Genomic DNA, 15,245 nt, shown 5'->3' with positions numbered 1-15,245 from the left:
TTGCTGGTTTCACAGGAGTTCATCTAAGCCTGAGGCTGGGGAGTTGTCCTGACACCAATGTGAACATGGAGCTTGGGGCTACATTTGTTTGCCTAAATCTCAAACCTTGGGAGCTAGACTAGCACTGAGGCAGACCCAGAGCCTGCGTGCATGGGAGCCAGCCTTGAGGCTGGGCTGCTGCTAGAGTATTTTCACAGCCTGGGTCTATAGTAGTTGGGCTGGCACTGTGCTCATACTGGACCCTGGATTCACATATGTCCACCTGGACCCTGGGTTCTAGGGGCTGATTGGGAGCCTGGAGCCGCAGGAGTCATGGGGGCTGACCAGTACTAGATTGTGCCTAAAGCCTGGATTTGAGGGAGTCCACTGATGGCTCTGTGCCACTGTAGCCAGACTGTGCCAGAGTGGACTGGAAGCCTGGGTTTGCAAGAGACTGCCTGGAGCATGGGGTCACAGGAGTTGCCTTGGGCCATGGAAACTGGTTGATGTTGGGGTAGGCTCAGAGCTTGGATTTGAAGGAGTCTTCAGAGAGCCACCTAGGAATGTGGGAGTTGGTCTAGGGCAGGAGTAGCCCAGCTCTTAGATCCACAGTGAAGTCAGATGCTTAGTTTCCTCTCCTTGTCTAGTGGGAAAGGTGTCTCACTCCAAACTGGGTTGCTTGGTCTTGAGAGTGGATGATGGATGTAAAATGAATCTATTTTTCCTACTGTCCTGAGTGTTTCTTTTTTCATTTGTGTGCTTTACCCAAGTGCTGTAATCTGTCACCTAGAATCCTTGTTTCTTGTGAAGGTATTTTTGTGCACAGATGATTTTCAATCTGATTTTTTCTGGCTGAGGAGTTGAACAATAGAAATTACTTTGCTGTCATTTTGCTCAATTCACTGAATTTTTAATCTTTCCTTTCCATTTGGTGATTGAGCCCATCCAGTAAATTTTGTTTTTATTTTACTTTTTCAGTTTTATAATTTTCATTTATTTCTTCATATCTTTTGTTTCTTTGATGAGAATTTCTTTTTTCCCCATTTGTGTCAATCATGTTTATAATTTTCATGGAATCTTTATGATAGTTGCTTTAAAATCCTGTCACAATTCAACATCTGTGTCATCTCAGTATTGGCATCTGTTGATTATTTTTCACATTCAACTTGAGATTTTCTCTTTTGGTGGGACAAATGAGTTTTCATTGTTTCTTAGATATGGTGGGTATAATATTAAAAGACACTGGATCTTATTTAAATCTTCTGTTTTAGTAGACTTTCTCTGACACTGTACCAGTGGAAAAAAGGGTAGTATTGCCTTGTTACTTCTAGAAAGGGGTAAAAGTGCAGGTTTCCCACTAGGCATCCTTTGATGCCTTTGGTAGGGAAAGTTTACTTCATTGGTTGGATGGAGCATATATTTCAGATTCCCCACTAGACTTTCACTGACATTTCCCTGGCTGTGATGGAGAGGAGTTCCTGGTTACAGGTTTCTAGGTGGCCTCCACTAACACAATGGGAAGAGAGAGGAATCGTTATCATGATGTGATAGTGAAAGTTGCATTCCCAATCTGCATCCTCTTACACAGACCTTGGGGATATATGGTGCCTTATGGTGGTTGGAGTCAGCATTCCCACTTGTTCTCCACGGACACTATGGAGGGGGTCTTTGTCACCACTGGACTGGGATGAAACCCTCAACTCCTCACTCTGTCTGTTCTGAAACCAGCCTGTGGAATAGGCTGCAAGCATGACTCATTACAGCCCAGAAAGAACAGAAGTCTAGGGTGTTCATTTGGCCTTTGCTGATGGGGATGAAGATGGTACCATGGGTTCCTTTACCATGTTTGCTGAGATAAGACAGTTATTGTCTAAAATTTCTGCCTTGCTGCATTGCCTTTTTTCTGGTCTTAAGAAGAACAAGTTTTCTTGTTGCTTTTTTGTTGTTGTTCTTATTGGCTTTTCCAAGTTGCCACCTTCTTTAGCACCAAGTCTGGAATATGTGAGGCAAAAGGAAAACCCGGGTATAATGATCAGTTTCATGTGCCAATGCGGCTATGCTGTAATACCCAGTTAGTTATTCAACAGAACATTAACCTAGGTGTTACTGTGTAGGGATTTTGTACATGTGATTAAAGTCTGTCATCAGATTACTTAAAGTGAGGAAGGTTATTGTACATAATCTTTGTGAGTTTGATTCAATCAACTAAAAGACCTTAAGAGCAAAATTGAGGCTTCCTTGAAGAAAACAAATTTTGCTGGTGGATGCAGCTTAAGCCTGTGCCTGAAAGTACTAATCTGCATTTCCCAGTGGACTGCATGACAGCTTTTGAACTTGCCTTGCCAACCTCCTTAATCATATAGGCCATTTCCCTGCAATAAATATTTTCATACCAGGAAGTGATGTGCTGCTGTAACAAATGCCTAAAATATTGAAGTAGTTTATAATTGGATAATAGGTAGAGGCTGGAAACATTTTAGGAAGCATGAAAGAAAAAGCCTAGATTCCCTTGAACAGATTGTTGGAAGAAATATGAATATTAAATACTGCCAGTGAGGACTCAGGAGGAAGTAAGGAGCATGGTAGAGAAAGCCTGTATTGTCTTAAAGAATACATGCATCATCATAAGCAGAATGTTCATAGAAATATTAATGTTGAAGGTTCTTCTAGTAAGAACTCCAAAGGAAATGAGGAACATGTTGTGGAAAATAGAGGAAAGGAGGTTATTTCTGTATAATGGAGAAAACTTAGCTGAACTGAGTACTATGTTTATGTGGAAGCAGATTTTGTAAGTAATGAACTTGGATATTTAGCTGAAGAAATTTCCAGAAAAGTTGTTCAACATTGACGTTCTAACATCCAGTACCTTATTTGAAGACAGGGTCTTTACAGAGTTAATAAAATTAACATGAGGTCATTAGGATGGCCCCTGCCCTAATATAACTGGTGCCCTTATAAGAGAGGGAAACTTGGACCCAGGCACACACACAAAGAGAAGGCCATGTAAACATGTTAAATGGTTATCTACAAGACAAAGAGAAGCCTGGAATAGATCCTTCCCTCCTTAGGAGTAACCAGCCCTTTTAACACCTTGACTTTGGACTTTTAGCTTCTAGTATTGTGAGACAGCAAATTGTTGTTTAAGCCACATGGTGTGTGGTACTTTGTTATGGCAGCCCTAGAAAACTAATATATATACTGAACAAATTTTCAAAGTGAATGGATGGAGAAAGGGATATGTTAATTTGATTACTTCTCTCAGAAAATCTGGTCCTCCCAATCAGTGTGTCAGAGATATCTTATTCTTCCAACCTTGTTGCCTTTCCTTCAGACTAGCATTTCGCTGGGGGTTGATAATCTTACTATTTAAATTTTGTTGCACCTGGGAGACAGTATAGATCCAAGCAGGCCTTAGAGTCATATTGCCGGGGCTTGCATCCTGGCTCTCCCACCTATTATTTTCGGGTGTCCTTTGGCAAGTTATTTACTGCTTTGTGCATCAGTTTCCATATCTTTTAAATGTGTATAGTAATGATCTCACTTCTAATATTATAGTGAGAATTACATGAGGTAATCTCAATTAAATAAATGCTAAGCATAGTTTTCTTTTTCTTTTCTTTTTTTTTTTTGCCTCATTTGTTTGATCTTTATTCTACTCTTCTGGAAAAGATTCAAATCTACTTCTGCAACTCTTTCACCTGGTGAACAGTAGAGTATAGTGATGAAGAGCATGGACCTTGGAGATGAGCCAGGGCTTAAATGCAGGCTTTGCTCCTCACTTGGTTTATGATCAAGGGTAAATTACTGAATGTGAGAGTTGCTATGGAAATTAGATAAAAACAATGATTATAAACTACTAAGCCTTTGCTTGGTACATAGTACATATTCAATATTAGTAAATATTATGTGCATCTCCCCAGTTTTGCTCCATAGTCAGCTATTTCTTGTGATTCATCATATTATCATATACAGAGATAGGGTCAGCTCTTTGCACTGACTATTTTTTACATCCTCCTTTCCATTCTGGCTCATTTAATTCAGGCTTTTCAAAATTTCACGATGAGGAATCATTTCCCTTCCTATTTGTCTACCCCACTTTTTCACTGCATCACAAATGAACCACAAGTTCTTAGCTTTCAACCACCTATCTCTGTTCATATCTGCTTCTCTGTCTCCAGAATCCTATAAGTTCCTGACATGATATCATGTCAGAAGTATGCATGCTTTTTTATAGATTTGTTTTCTCTTGATTTCCTTCTCCAATTTTTTTCCTTCATTAATTTTCATGCCATTGAATTTTTGAATAGCCTCCTATTTATCAATCATTTGACGACTTTCCTATTCCAAGAACAGTTTGAATAGATTTCTCTCAGAAGTACTTTTTAGGAACATTACATGGATGGATTTAGAAACTTTTGTTTCCTCAATCATGCTTTATGTCACCCTTCTTAATATTTAGTACTTCATGGTTTAAATTCAATTTTAAAATATATTTCATAGTTAGATGTTTTTATGGGCTGAGTTGTGTTTCCCCTCTAAATTCACATATTGAAATCCTAATCTCCAGTACCTCAGAATATGATTGCATTTGGAGATAGGGCCTTTAAGGAGGGAATTATTGTAAAATGAATCATATGGATGGGCCTTACTCTAATATGACTGGTGTCCTTATAAGAAGAGGAGGTTATAACCCAGACACGAACATAGGAAAGCCCATGTGAAGACATAGGGAAGGTCATCTACAAGCCAAGAAAAGCAATCTCAGAAGAAAACACTCTGATGATTCTTTGATCTTGAACTTCAACCCTCTGGAATTGTGAGAAAATAAATTTCGATTGTTTAAGCCACTCAATCTCTGGTATATGTTATGGAAACCCTAGCAAACCGATACACTTTTTTTTATGAATTTACACAAAATAAATGATTCTTTTTTGTAGAGAAAATCTTACCTTTGTAGAATGATGATAATTATTATCTACCCCCAATCAGTAAGCAATGCAGTTTGTTCCATGAAAAAGCAAATTTATAAAGCACAGAATATTATCAATTGTTGCTATTCCCAATTCCATTTGCATTTGTGTTAGATGAAATCTTCTGGATTCAAGATTCCCTCCTTAAACTATGGAGCTCTTCTGACTGTTAATTGAAGACCAGCCCCCAAATGACAAAATTTGAATTGATGAGTACAGTTAATGTTGAAGGAAATAAAATGAAACAGTTTAATAGGATCTTTTGGAAACATTTTCAAAAATGTAAACAATATTGTATAAGCAGTTCTGAATTACCCAATAATTAGATAAAACCCGTCAAAGATGAAACACTAATAAAAAATTGGAATTGATAAAATATATAGAAATATGCAACCACAAAATTTAGAAAGTATTTTAGAAAAGTGGACAATGATAGTTCTTCAGTGCTTAGCTTTTGTTGAAAATCCTGGTCTAGTCCTGGGTGCAAATTATCTGTTAGAGTATACGAAAAACAAACGTTTTTCAGGCTTTGTTTTTGTTTTTTGTTTGTTCGTTGCAAAACCTGGGATCATGTTCCAAGAAAAGTAACCACCCTATCAGTAGGCTTTCCTTCTAGCTTTGTTCTTATTTCTATCTAGTCTTATAACTTCAAGAAGTCTTTCCTTTTTCCAAACTATTCTTTTGTAATTATCATAATTGTAAAAAATAATTTAGTTACACTACAAATCTAGCATGTGATCATGAGATGTTCCCTATGTAAGCCTCTAATAGTTCTCACTGCTCATAAACTTCCTTCTAACTCTGCTGGGCTTCACTTGAAGCAAGCTCAACACCAAGGTTTTCTTCTCCTCTGGGTGATTCTAAAGCAAGTAATCTGTAGACCCACCAAGAAAAAACAAATAAAATCTTAGTCTTCTTGCTCTGTTTCTTCCTTATACGTTTTTGTTTCTACTCCCTGTTTCACTTTACTTATTCTCAGAACAAAACCATTGATAATGATTGGATTTCCCATTCCAAGTGAAGCGTCTTTGACTTTGCTGATATTATTTCCTCTGTGTTCAACTTTCTGTACTCCCTTCCTGTGTTTAATTTCTAGTTACCTTATTTTTATAAGTAAACAAAAATACCAAACATATGACCATTTTACATGACCTCTCTTCCACAAACACCCACTGTGAGGTTAGGGAACTGTCTTCTTCATTTTCTTTATTTACAACTTTTGTAACTTTTATCATGTGATCCTGCAAATACCTGTTTACTTAACTGTCTCACTTACCAGACCTTTAGCTTCTTGAAGATAGTGACTATAGTTGGTTGTTTGTTTTTTACTGGGTAGTATAATACATTTACATAGTGGGCACTTAATATATGTTCACTGAAATAAACTAGAACATCATAAACAGACATTCTACCACATTTCTAAACTATATTTTTATTATATATATAATATAGTATTACACCATAATAACAAAAATCTCTTAATTCACTACAGAATATCAATGATCTTATAAGACAAGATTTCATATTTTCAAATATACATTCAGTTTACTCAAATGTAGGTATTTGTAGAGTGAAAGTTGGCAGGAGTTTAATAGAAAATAGCCAAAACTTGGCAGTTTGTGGCACGGAGCTTAGAAGAAACTGTTTCTTGTTTGGACAAACATAGAGAATTTAGGTCACTAGGCTATCCTTACATAGATTGAAACTGGGCCAGGTTATAGGCTAACCATCCTGCTCTCTAGCAAAATGTGCCCTGGGATGCTTAATGACCACAGATGATCAGGACTTCAGCTTTATGTCTCATCCAATAAGATCTCTTATCTCTCAAGACACTAAAATGAAGGATGAGTCATAAGGAAATCAATAGTGTTGTATTCAAACAAGGCTCTTTAGACCAAAACACATTCCATTTTCTCATTAGTCATGGAGCCAAAGAGGAAAGGGAGGAGGATCTGCATTCATTTCAAATTGCACGCAGATGGACCTCTTGGTTCCCACTGCCTAGTGAAGGCTCCAAAGTGCACACAATTAAATGTATTTTATTAAAACTAACTTTAAAAATGCATGTTGTTTTCTCCCATTTATCCAATAATTGATTAATTACAGCCTGCTTTATTTCTCTCAGTGTCATTTTCTAGTTTCATTTGTCCTTTACACTTTTGAAATTTGATTGGCTTTGGGAATTGTGTTTTAACTGAATTTTTAAAAGATTTGAAGATATTTGATTTCCTTTAAAAGAAGATAATGTATCAATTTTCTAAAGTCATTAGTTGGTATGTATGGATTTATTACTTCCCATTTTTTATGTTTTCCAACACAAGGCAGAGGTCGTATAACTGGAAAGGCAAGATGGTTGTTTCTAACACCTTAGGAATTTGTTCATATTCTACTTCAATGTTATGAAGTAGAAATATAACGTGAGTCACATATATAATTTTAAATTTTCTAGTAGCCATATTAAAGAGAATAAAATAAACAATGAAATTAATTTTACTACTGTATCTTATTTAACCTAGTGTGAAATAAAATTCTTATTTTATGGTAAGACAAGAACACTTAAACATAAAAAAATTCTTCTCTGCCCTTTGGCTTCCTCTCCCCGCCACTACTATGCATTGTGTATCTGCATTATACATCTACCAAACCTCCCTCATTGGCAGAAATATCTACTCAACCATACAGAACAACTTGTTCCTAGCATCAACAAGACAACTCCTTAGGAGAAAACATTCCTTCTTAATCTTGTAAGGGGCCACAATGACACTTAGATCTGGATTGTGAATAATATGTCATTTAATGTAAAGCCGGCCCTGTGTCTCAAAAAACTTATATAACTGTGCCTTGACTTCTAACTGGTGGAACAGTTCTCAGAGCTTTCAGTGATATTACTCACGGGTTATAATCCTCAAATTTGGTGCAAATAAAATTTTCCATTTCTTTCTTCAATCAACTGTTTAATTTTTTATCACCTGGTGACATTAGTATTGTACATCCAGAATGTTAACATTTCAACATGCAATCAATATAAATATTATCAATGAGTTATTTTACTTTTTTTCTTAGTAATAAGTGTTTGAAATCTGGTGTGTATTTTACCCTTAGAGCACATTTAAATTTACACTAGCTTCACTTAAAGTGTTTAAGTGGCTACCATAGTGAACATCATGGCTCTACTTGATCTAACTATAACACCACAATAATAATAAATCCCTTTGGAAGTTGCATCATTGCATTTCACCATGTCCAAATATTAAAATCTCTTGAATATTACTCTCTCCCTCCATCACTACCACCACCAAAACAAATACAAAAAAAAGTGTGATTTATTTTACTTCAAAATGTTTGCAGATTGTACAGGATGTTGTAGCTTTATGATCCTGCTTAGAGAGCAATTAACATTTGAATTAAGCCACATGAAGATAAAAACAGGCGATTACCCATTTTAACAGCTGCTAAGTGGTGTTAATTGCTGGCTGTAGACCACAAGCTGAGGAATTTTCTGTGTATTATACAAACAGAACAAAATAAAATAGAAGTTTAAAAAAAGTATTATCCCCATTATAATAAGGTACAGTATCTGGGAATATAATGTATCCTTTTAACCTCTGACATTTATGAAATTGATCATGAACAGATAATATTTATGAGAGAAATTATATATATATATATAAACAATCATATATATATGATTGCTCATCTTCATTTTCAAGTAGTAAATACTCAAAACATTCATACATACAGTTAGAAATGCTCTAAACATTTCATAATTTATAAAACTGTCAGTGGATAAAGTTCTTGATATTTAAATTAATTAAGAAGAGATGTGGTTAAATGTTAGTTGCAGGAAGGTGGGAAATATAAAGCATAGTTAAATTAATTCTGTTAAGAACTGTTTAAAGAAGTAGAATTTATTAGATAATTAGACTGTGCTGACTGAGCTAAGTTCTATCAATATTTATTGACATTTCAGCTTCTGGTTTTAGTTCCTGAAATGATGACTAAAATAAAATTATTGGCTTCCATTTCCAATCAGTGGGATTGTGAAACAATAAACTGATCACATGGAGAAATTAAAAGTGTTTGGTTATATAAAATAGTAAACATGATCAGTATAGTTTATTCTTATTAATGTGTATTGTTAAAATGAAGATATTGATTTGATATAGAATATTTCATGGTCTAGTTTAGGATATAAATTGACATTATTATTTTGGCAAAAACTACTCACAGAGTCCCCTTGATTTCTTATTCTGTACAACCATCTGTTGATCAGTTTGGCTTTAGGGCATGAGTTTCGTAGTCCTATAATATGACATGTATATTTTCAGTGGAGGTGATTGTGTTGCTACATTTGCCACCTGATGCATGTTGTAATTTTATCTTTTACTACTAGGTCATTTCCCAAATCTAGCCAGGCTTTAACTATTATCAATTGGTCTCAATATTCCCCTCAACTTGATGAAATCTTCGACATGCTTGCTTCTTCCCTACTATTGGCCCCTGACCACACACACTTTTCATAGAGCATTTCCTTTAGAGCAATTATAAATTCTTTCTCTGTCCCTTTGAGATGGAAATCTCCCAACCTCTTCCAGTATTATAACCCAGACATGTCTTTCTCAAGGATTGGGGCCCATTTTTTTGAAACATAACATCAAGAAAGACAGGATTTCTATATACCAGTCTTTGTGAGATGACTGATGGCTGACTTGATAAGCACCAATTAGCAAACACAGGTGGACTAATTATACTGACCAACCTCTCCCTTAATCTCCTCCAGTACTTTTCCACTAATTTATCCCAGTGCTTCAAAACTAATCTGCCTTTTTTTTCAATGGACTTGGAGTTGAGTTCAATCTCTCTCCCCTACCTACCACAATAGTCTTAATTCCTAATGTAATAGTCTTGAATAAAATTTTCCTTCCTCTTTAATTTCATCGTGTTTGACTCTGGTGCAACTTTTCTTTGACTCTTTCAAAAGCCCCATATCTGGGCATAGAAAAAGAGGGTCTTGCAAATTTACTTCATATAATTAAGTCTTACACTTATGGCATTCTAAAATTATCTGCACTTAATCTAGTACTGATCTCCGGTGGCCTCAGCCTGCAGCAGCTTGAAGCAGGGTTTCAGTTCCCAGCCAGTGACTGAGGTCATGTCCTGGTGGTGAGAGCACCGAATCCTAGCCACTAAACCAGTGGTCAGTGACAAGCCCCTCACCCTATGGCTTTGCAGAAAAAGAATTCCCACAAAGACAGAAAGTAGTGAAAGAAGTACAGTATTTATTAAGGGAAAGAAAGAGTACAGTATGTGTGGATAGACACACGGGAGGGCTCAGAGATAGAGTCACGTCCTCATGGCAGTTTGAATCACTTTTATGGGGCATTTCTTCCATGTTTCCTTTGACCAATAATTTTGATTTGCCTGGTTCAGAGTCCATATTTAGTTTATCTCAGGATTTTCCCATGTGTGCATGATGGATTAGCCAAGATGGATTCTATCAAAGAGGCCTATGGGTAAGTGAGCATCAGTAGGCATCATTCCCCTTTTTACCTACAAGGAGTCTTTCTGCACATGTGTAGTTGGGGAGGTCTCCTGACTTTGAGAATGAGGAATATGTGGTCTCTTATATTCTATCTGGGCAGGGCCCAGCCTCCTCTCTCAATTGTCCTGTTATTCCTGTCTTGGGGTATAGGTGCACAAAAACGAACACAAACTGTTTGCCCTGGTGGCCCATCTGTCTCCTGCCTCAGTACTACACAGCTCACAAAGATGTTTTATATGGAATTATTGGAGCATGGAGAAAGGTATGGAAAGAAATATCATCTGGTTGCCTTGGTTACATCAGAGAAGTAGAGATGCTGAATGTGAAAGGAGACAGGTGGAGTTTAATTCCTTTTATGCCTTCCTTTGTATTCTTTTGTATCTTAAATTTTTGGTAATCATAATTAAAACGTATATACTAGGGTAAAAAAAATCCAAAACAAGAAGAAAAAAGCAAATTTTCAAACAAATATCACTGTGGCTGATGATTTCTTAGGGGAAATAATCTTTATTTATAAATTATAGATTTTAAAATGTATTTAGAAAGGAATTTTGAAAGTATGTATTTGGGGGGAAATATAATTAAAAATAAAATGTCCTACAAACCCAGACATTTGTGCAAAGGTAGAGGAGAAAGAAAACAATTTTATTATTGAATACATTAAGCTAGAATGTAATGTGCATCAATTGCAGCCTACTAAAAGATTGCAAAGACAGAAAGAAATCTCAAGTGTATACATAACCAAGCAGATGCAGCCATTAGGTGTATGTTCTCAACATAAAGAATAGCTAGTTCTCAGATAAGAGCACTTGACACTACTATTTGTCAAAGATAATTTATCCTCCACTAACTTGATAATTGAGTTGACCATCTGTCCAAGTCAATTGGTTTTATACAAAGGAAAAATAAACTTCTGATATCTTTATGAAAGGAGGTAGTTTTACAAACTAGAGTCAAAGCCTGCTGAAGTTAGACTTTTACTCTTCAACAGAAACTGGGAAATAGGAGCACTATCTTCCCTGCGTGTTTATATTCCAAATAGATAGTTTTCAGGTCCTTGAGAAAGACATTCTTATATCAGAAAGCTGGCAAAAGGACTTAGCTTTTAGAAAAATGTACATATATTTCAAAGAGACAGAGAAAGAACTTACAAGTTTTCAAAAGTAAATATTCTTATAAAAGGAGAACAGTAAAATTCCTTTCCTTGATTTTCACCAAGGAAATTGTCTCTTGTTTTTAATTTGTATTTGCTCTGGCAGTTTATTTTTCTTGAATGAAACAAACAAAAGAAAAATACCTTAAGAAAGCTTGAGAGTCATCTATTTACTAATTGAAGGCATAGTCAACAGAATGATCATTACCTGCTTGGCGCTTAAGTATATATACAAAGGATCAGTGTTATGGAACAAATGGTTTTGTCCCCGCCAAAATTCATGTAGTGAAGCCCTAACCCTCAATGTGATGGCAGAAGGAGCTGGGACCTTTGGGAAGTAATTAGGATGGAGCCCTCATGAATGGTATTTGTACCCTTATAAGAGACCTGAGAGAGCTTATTTACTCTCTTCCTATCTTCCACATGAGAAGGACCCTCACCAGACACTGAATCAGCTGGCACCCTGATCTCAAACTTCCCAGACTCCAAAGCAGTGAGAAATAAATTTCTGTTGTTTAATCTACCCAGTATATGGTATCTTTTATAACAGCCCAAACTGAAGAATACAAGCAAGTCATTGAGGCAGTGCTCTACTAATCTACGTATTTTCAGTTTAAGTAATATAGTTTTTTATTTCCCTACTTATTCTATAGTATTTGTTAAGAGATTTTCTAGAAAATAAAACATATATCTATAAGGAAGAAAATAAAAATAATTTTGATCAAATATTGTTAACATTTTTGGTAAATTTTCCAGTAGTATTTTGTACTTATACATTTAAATATAACTGAAATCATAGTGTGTGTATGTAGTTAAACTTTTGAATTTAGTGTTATATGTGTTTTGACTGTGCAATTAACTTTAATATTCATCAGTATAGATAATGTATTATATTTTCCAAGCTATGCTCTAGGGGCTGTTATTTTCTTAGTTAGTAATTCACACTCCAAGAGGAGTCAACTAGCATTTATCAGAGATACCACACTACAGAGGCTGCTGCAGTGAGTAATCTAGCTATCTCTATGCCCTATCTGTACCAGCTGCTTTATACAAGATATGTTAGAACTAGGTTTTTATTGGTGAAATTAGATAATTGCCAAAATGAATGTTAGAAATGGTTTCGAAGATGAATGGATTATCTAGAATATTGTAGAGACCCTTCCCCAACTTTGCATTAGCATGGTATAAAAATATAGGGAGCACCTTAAAATGTAATGCTGGGAAGGCTCCTTAGGCTTGATCCCTAACTGGTCAATATTCTCATCCTTTTTCTGATTACATGGCCCTGATAGAGGATGGGATAAATGCTGTAACTGGAATATGGTCACATTTGTCTCAGGTGAACCTTTAAGAGAGGATGTTTTGAGAATTCTGAAAAAGGTAGAGAGATTATAGAACATTTAGTGTCACTGTATTTTATTAAATGCTTACTTAAAATAAGTCAGCATGTGTGGTAGGAATTGCTGTCATTGTAACATTTTTGTGGGATAATTCTGAAGGAGCAGCTAACCCTCACCCAGGACTACTGTTGACTATTAACAATGCCAAAATAACTTACAGTTGTCTAAGATAAATTCATGTATGCCAGTTTCAAATATAAATATCTCTCTTACTGCATTTCTTTATAAACATTATTTTATTAAATGAATCTTAAAGACATACTACAGTTTATCTAATCAGGATCAACTGATAGGCATGTGCATGAGAAACAATGCAGTAAAAACCATCTTTGTTCTTGAATTTCTAATAATTTTATTGTGATATAATGCCAAAAGTAATATTACTTCTTCAAAACATATGATTATAGCTCTTTATCTACTGTCAAGTTGTTTTCCAGAAAATAAATGCTAGTTTATAATTCCTTTATTTCTCTGAAAGTTACCTCCATTTTCTCTAAAACATCTTTTATTTTGAATGTAATCAGAAAGAAAAGAAGTTAAGCTTCCTGACATTTCAAGACAAGCTCTCTTTACTAACCATCTTTTTCTTCTATTTTCATTCTCAGTGCATATTGCACACCTACGGATAAGCAGTAACCTATGTGGAAAGAGGGGATTAGGGGCTTCTTTTTAATCACTGGTGTGATGATCAGTGGATAAATTCTTATTCTTTCACTCAAGAAAAACTCAAACAAACACCTAGAATATTTTAGCTATGTGAAAAGGGCAATAGCTAAAGGAAAATATCAGGGTATTAAATTCACAGAAGCCAAGTTATCAATCATATCCAAAGGAAATGATGAACAGAACACACTAAAGGGGAAGAGACTACACCAAAGACTGTTATTTAACCCAAGTTGGAAGACGTGGAAGAGATATCCCTGCATGTTTTATAAATAATATTGTAGTTTATTCTCTTTAGGAAAATTTAAGACATTATAGCCAATGAAATATTAAGAAGATTTATTAGTGATCATGGCTGGTGGGAATTAGAGGCAAAAATATGAGAGGTCTGTCCAGATAAGAGGTTTGTTTCTCTCTGTGTGTGTGTGTGTGTGTGTGTGTGTGTGTGTGTGTGTGTTGGTATTTGTGCTTATTTGGGGTGTCCTCTCTGTGAATTACAACAGTATTTGATCATACTTTCTCTGGCATGAATAATAAATTCATGAATATATCCCTAAATGGTTAATAGAGAACTGGGGGTGGGAGCTGAGTATGAAGAGTAGAGTTTAACTCCTTTTATGTCATTTGTACCTTTTTACATCTTACAATTTGTATTTGTTAATCTTGTAATTAAAAAAATATATAAACCAGAAAATATTAAGCTGGTAACTACATAGTAACTAAAATAATTACATAAATACATAAAAAGAAATTAAAATATTGAATAAATGGAACTTTCTAATAATTTTTTTTTAGCTGAGTTTATTTATTTTGTGATGAATATCAAGTGTGGGGTATTTAGACTCTCTTTGGTGATCAGAGTAAAATCATACCATAAATATCTTAAAACAGAGCTGGTGACTTCTGATGAGTTATAGTTGCTGAGTTTTGTTGTTTTGTTTGTTTGTTTGTTTTACAAAAGAATAACTATTAAGATTAAGAAAGATAAAGTCTGAACCAGTTAAGAAAGGTAAAGGGCTGAACTATTATCAATTACTTTTATTAAAAAGTAGATGATCAAACTGAATTTTTCAAACTCCCAGCACATGAGTTGATAATCAATACCTAGAAAATTTATCTGTGTGATATAAGTTCTTCACGGCCTTCTTATTCTTATATGTTAAATCAATTTTACTTTTTAAATTTCATTTTATACCTAGGATATGTAGTCTCTGATTCTGAAGAAATTCATGGAAACTGAGTAAATAAGTAATAACATTGCATCACCATTTCCCAAAATGCAATACTGCCAATTCTTTCTATTTTTGAACTTAATGTATAGTCTGAAAGACTTGTTCAAATATACAAACATTTGAAGAATGAAAACAATAGACAAGAATAAGAGGGCTTCCCTGGTGGCACAGTGGTTGAGAGTCTGCCTGCCGATGCAGGGGACGCGGGTTCATGCCCCGGTCCGGGAAGATCACACATGCTGCAGAGCGGCTAGGCCCATGAGCCATGGCCGCTGAGCCTGCACGTCCGGAGCCTGTGCTCCGCAA

The sequence above is a fragment of the Lagenorhynchus albirostris genome, chromosome 9 (assembly GCF_949774975.1).
Source record: "Lagenorhynchus albirostris chromosome 9, mLagAlb1.1, whole genome shotgun sequence".
Classification (NCBI taxonomy): Eukaryota; Metazoa; Chordata; class Mammalia; order Artiodactyla; family Delphinidae; genus Lagenorhynchus; species Lagenorhynchus albirostris.
The sequence above is the reverse complement of the archived record's forward strand: the minus strand, read 5'-3'. Positions refer to the sequence as shown.